Here is a 6,000-nt window from a genome sequence, read left to right as displayed (position 1 = left end):
CTGCTGGCCCTGCCAGATAAACCTGCAAGCCGACCAGTAAGGGACACGGAGAGGAGCTTGGGTGTGGGTCTAGGTGGAGCGGGGCACTAGGCTGCAGCCAGGACTGCGTCTGAGTCCAGGCCCCCAGCCACCACCCAATTCCCATGCTCCGGGGACTCTCTCAAATCCCGGCCAATAACATGCTTTGCCTCCAGATGGTCCCTGCCCTGGAGCCTCCTTTCAGAGACCAGAAAACTTCCATCTCAGACATCCCTGGTGAGCAGGGCTGGGGAGGGAGGCTGGGCCTTGCCACCAACAAGTGTCCCAGCTCCCCTTTCCATACTCACTCCCACCACCCCCTCAACCCTCTTGCAAACAACTCTCGGTGCTAAGAGCTAGAAAATACCAAAATACGTTCTACTGGTTATGGGAAGCGTGATTCAGGGTTTTGCTGCTGTTCTGTTTTGCTTCTGCCAATGTTAGAACCACTTTTCTTCCCAGGATGGCAGTGGAGGGCCAGACAGGAGTAGGCAGCCCTGGGAAGCACCGTGGTTCCCCTGGGAGACTGTCCTTGACTGCCTGTCCCTTCCAGCTTTAGCATTCTGTGGGCCTCTGGGTCCCTGGGGTGGGGGAAGGAGAACACAACTGCCATCTGGAGCCTCCTTGACAGAGCTGGGGTCTAGGGTTCTCTCCTTTCTGTTCCTCTTCCCTTCCTCCTGCTCTAATTCCCTGCCAGCTCCAGGCCTCCTGGAATTCAGGTCCCAGCCTGGCTTCTCCCTACAGAGATCATCACCGCACCACCCACCATCACCCCCCCACCTGCCTGACTGCCCTCTTTCTGGCCCCCTTTGAACTTTCTCTTATTGATCTAAGAGCAAGAGAAAAAAGAAGTGCCCCCTCCTGCTCCTCCAGCCCTGTGACCTCCCATCACAGTGTCCTCGTTGAGGTTGGAAGGGCTTTGCTGGGGAGACCCAGTGCCAGCAGGGCCACCTAGAGGTACTGCCACCACCTAGAGGTACACCATCAACAGGTCCTGTTCCAGCATCTGTTCCCAGCCCTGCTAGTCCATAGATGGGACTCCTGTGTGCCACCCAAGGTGGGGATGACTAGAGACAGACCAGGGCTCAAAACCCAGTATTATCCCCACCTCCCCCAAGAAGGAAGGTGATGGAAGAGAAAGCATTGGCTTCAGAGAGACCCAGCTTCAAACCCGTGTTTCTATGGACAGCACGGCATGTTCACGTACAGCGCTTAATACATGCTCACTCCATAGTGGCATTTCTTGCCAATGTATTGTCTTTTCAAAAGTAAATAATTCCAGGGACTAGTATGGCAAGTCCCTACCTCGGCTTATCTCCTTCTTGGCATCACTGTTCCAGGGAAGCAGAATCTGTCACTGTTACCAGATGAGCACACAATCAGATCAAAGGAAGTGGGAGGGGGCGGGGGAATGCTTCGCCTGAGCTCCAGGAAGCCCCGCAGATGACACTGGCCTCATCAGGGGACACCCTCCAGGAGCAGAACTGGCTAGTGGGCCTACACCATGGCCCCTCCTCTGGCCTGGAGTGCTGGACACTAACTGGCCGGGAAGCCCCTTCCTCAGCACCCCGGCACCTGCCTTTGATGGCACATTCCTCTTCTAGACATATGCCACTAAGCAGAGTGGAGCTCCGTCCACTGAGCCTCCCCATCTCCTCCCATTATGAGTTGACTTCACAAAACCAACCCTCTTGTCCTCCGGGGGTTCCCACTGCTGCAGCCCACAGCCTGGCTAATGAGGCCACTCACCGAGCTTGGGTGTGACTCCACCCACGGCCTCAGTCGGGCTTCTTACAACCAGTCTCTCCCTCTGAATCGAATGGTCCTTGAACGCCCACCAAAAGGACTTTCAATTGTGTTCCAACGGAAAAGCAAGTCAAGGGAGACCCCAAGGGCGGATACAGCAAGTCAGGCACCCCCTCAGCTCAGGATCCCTGGCTGCACACAGCCGGCTCCTCTCCAGCCCCCTCCCCTGCCCCAGCCAAGGGACAGCTGCCACCGCACCACTTCCCACAGCCCGGCTGCTGTCAGCAATGGACACAGGCAGTTCACTCAGGCCTTACTCCTTCAATTTTGCATTTGCGGACCAGGCACACAGGTGGGGAAGAAGGACAAGGGCTCCATCCATCCAAGCTGGCCTCTCTTTCTCCCCGTCACCATATCCCTACTTTTAGCTCCTCTCTTTGTTTCTGAGTTTCTGTCTCTTCGTCTGTTTGCATCTGTTTTTCTGTCCATCTCCCTCACTGCCCATCTTCTCCATGTCCTAATGCCACCTTTCATTATGTTTCCTACAGTTGGCCATTTTCTACTCTCCTTTCTGTTTGCTGTCTCCTCCAACTCTCTCATCACCATCTGTCAATCTTTATTTCTAAATCTTCTTTACTCTCTTAATTTTGAAACTTTTTGCCTATCGTTCTCAATTTTCCTTTCCCTCCCAAAGAAACATTTTTATAGCCAATAACCTTTCATGGATTTCACACACCATCCCCACCCCCATGCACAGAGAACTCTAAGTCCTGCCAGAGGTTCAACTTGGTGGTTCTGGGTGCGACCCCCACAGATGTCACTGATAGCAAATGTCAAGCCTCAACTGGTCTCTCGGTGGAGCATATCCTGCAGCTCAGATAGCCCAGCTCAGAATGAGCAGGTAAGGCCAGAGTGGAATGCTTCTGTTCTGAAATTGACCTCGGTGGAGCCATTCTCCCTGGCCAGCCACCTACCCCCACCCAGCCTGGCAGCTGCACAGCACCCGTGCCCCTCTGCTCCACCAGTTGCTTATCTCAGCTCTGATGGTTCCAGCAAGGACTCCCCCAGCCCAATCAGGATTTCCCAATGACTTGGGCCGGGAGCAGCACCGATAAAGTGGCCTGATTCTATGCAAGATGGTGGTTCAGAGGAGGAGGAAGACACAGGGTTCCCACATTTTCTGTTTCCCAGAGATGGAATATAGGAATGGTCAGCATATGATCCCAGGGCCCTGGTACCCAGTGTCCTGGCCAGATTTAGGAGGCCCAGACAGAAGATCCCATTTCTTCATTGTGACCACCACTCACCAGGGCCCTGCCCCAAACCAGCCACAGGACCTCCAGAAGCCCGACAGGCAGGACGGTTCCACCCAGTGTTCTCCCTGGCACGTCTGATTTAACCCATCATCTTCTTCCCCAAACCCACCCCTCACCTCCACTTGCCATCTTGATAAATAAAATGGTGCCACTATTTTCCTGGTCACCCAAAGAACAGAATATAATCCCACATCCCCACTTCCTTGTTTACCAAATCTAGTGGGAATTTCTGTCTACTCTCTCATTTCCTCTAACCTGGGTCAGGGACCTCCTCTTCTCTCACCTAGAATTCCTTGCTGGTCCCTGCCACTCCCTCTCCCCCAGCATTTTGCTCCACAGGGTGCCAGGTGCTCTTTGCAAACAAACAACACAGAAACATCTGCTTATGCAACCCCTACCGGCTCCTTATTGCCTATAGCTGTGGTCTCCAGACTCCTTTGATTGCTGCCGATGACAAAAAAAGTTTTAGTACACATCTCCAATATACATAGGTTAGTTTATGTGTAAATTGTGTTTCCACGCCCTGTCGCTGCGAGCTGATATCTGAAGGCGCAATAAACTTTGATGTGAATATTACGAACATCAGATTTGAATCTGTATTTCCAATGATTTTGACAACTTGGAATTTTTTTAAATATTTTTCTCTTAGTTATTGATAGATCTCTATTTTATTTATTTATACGTGGTGCTGAGAATCAAACCCAGTGCCTCACACATGCAAGGCAAGTGAGCTACCACTGAGCCACAGTCCTAGCCCCAACTTGGAATTTTCTTTGGCCATTTTCTATCACTTGTGATCATTTTTTGCAAGTTTTAACTCAAGATGGGAGACACTGAAGGGCCCATTCGGAGCAGGAGAGCAGTGGCCTTGCTGTTTTCTTGCTCTCTGCTCGTGCCTGCCTTACTGGCCTTCTCTTGACCCCAGTATCTTTTCCGAAAATTTACTAAGTGCTTTGTCCACTGTGTGAGGATTAATCCAGTCGAAACTACATAAGATCACAGATTCGTCCACTTTACTGAGCACATATTAATATGTCACAATAGGCCCCTCTGGCCTTTGTTGTGGAAATCTTGTGCTCCATTTCCCTTGGGCCCTGCATGTGACAAGTGAGTCTGGCCTGGGACTAAGCACAGACACCTAGGCCATTGTAAAAGTGTAAATGCTTTCTTTGTTCTTAGTTAACAAATATACATGATTACAAGTTTTAGTGTTTTTTCTCCTATTCCAATAGGTTATCCTTCATAGTCTGGGGTTCAAGAACTCTTCTGTGAAGAGTTCTGGCCTGTGTCAAAGGCCAGTGGCCCAGTTCTTTAGCCGTACAAGTCCTTGGAAAGAAGCTGTCTTTTGCAAGTTTCTCTTCATCTGGGTCATACATTATTCATTTCCCCATCCCCAGCACAGGCTGGCTTAGAGAGGGTGCTAGGCAAGTATTTGTGGAATTAATCTGTTTCCCCAAACACACACAGGCTCCTCTCTGGGATGGGGATGCTCCTCTCTCCCTTGCACCCCCTGTTTCCCACCTGACAAAATCCTGTTCATCCCCATAAGCTCAGTTCAAATGGTACTGCTCAAGGCAGCCACCAGGGCCCTTCTGCCTCTGTTTGCTCTCAACTTAGCATTTACAGTGGGATCTCAGGGCGATGTCTATGTCCAGTCTCCTCCCCGCCCTGTTAAAGAGCTTCAGAGGCAGGGAAAGGGCCTTATTCATCTTAGTGTCCTCAGTGCAACATACTATAGGTGCTTAGTACATGCATGATAAATGGGAGGCTCTCCCAGAGCCCTGGGGGTAAGGTCCAGGGACAGGTGACCCAAAGACTTCAGGTTCAAGAACCCATTCTGGCCTAGAATCCACTGTTCTGCATGCGGCCTGGGTAATACACAGGAAGGGGAGAAGGGGAGGGGAGAGGAAGGACAGGGGATGCATCCAGGAGGGCTCTGCATATCAAGCCTCACACAGCGCTGCTGCTCAGTGATGGTGAGGGAGGAAGTCTGATTGGAAAACCTGGGACCCTGGGGTGGGGGAATGAGCTTCCACCACCTGGCGGCACTGTGTCTGCATTCCTGGCAACCCCACAGGGACCGAGTGGCATCCAAGAGCCACTGGCCTCTCCAGAGCATCATTCTGTGGCCAAAAGCACTCAGTCAGGCCAGAGGCACCAGCATTATCAATAAATTATCGGCCACAGGATGTGCCAGAGCTGGACACAGACAATCTAAAAGCATTTTCTTCTCCAATGGGGTCAACCCAATGAACTCATCTGCTAATGGCCCCCCACCAGCTCCATCACCTATATGGAAACCTGAGTCATCCCCAGTTCCTGCCAAAGCCCATCCTTTTGATTCTGCATCAGCAAGATCTCTAAACTCTAGCAGCCCAGCACCCTGCACCCAGCTCGCCCTCTGGGTCTGCCTGCATTGCAGGGCTGTGCAATGGACTTCAGCCCTCTCTTCTAGAAAATGGAATGTTCAGACTTTGTTTGCAAAGTTATTAGGACAAAATTGGACATTGAAAAATACAGCAATAGCACAGGGCACGACAGAGCGGGGCCACAATCAACACCATTTCCCTTCCTGGTTCTTGTCTTCAACCTTGTCCATCTTTCACCTGAACAACGGCAACTATCTCCTACCTGGTCTCCCCACCTCTCCCCTATACCACTGAACTCTCTTTTCTGTGGCAGGAGTTTGTTTTAAGCTAAATTTATGCAGCCAACATTCAAGCACCTTTTGTGTGCCAGGTACTGTGCTGATGCCACAGATACAGAGATAAAGAAGCCTGAGGATGTAGCTCAGTGGTAGAGCACCCCTGGATTCCACCTCAGTATTGCAATATCCTTAATAGGAATAGTAATAATAATAAAGGGACCTTCACAAAAAAACGAAGTCTCAGTCCCTCTCTCCTCTCTGTCTTTCTCCACC

This window comes from Marmota marmota, unplaced genomic scaffold (assembly GCF_001458135.2).
Source record: "Marmota marmota marmota unplaced genomic scaffold, marMar, whole genome shotgun sequence".
Classification (NCBI taxonomy): domain Eukaryota; kingdom Metazoa; phylum Chordata; class Mammalia; order Rodentia; family Sciuridae; genus Marmota; species Marmota marmota.
Note: the sequence above shows the minus strand (reverse complement) of the source record.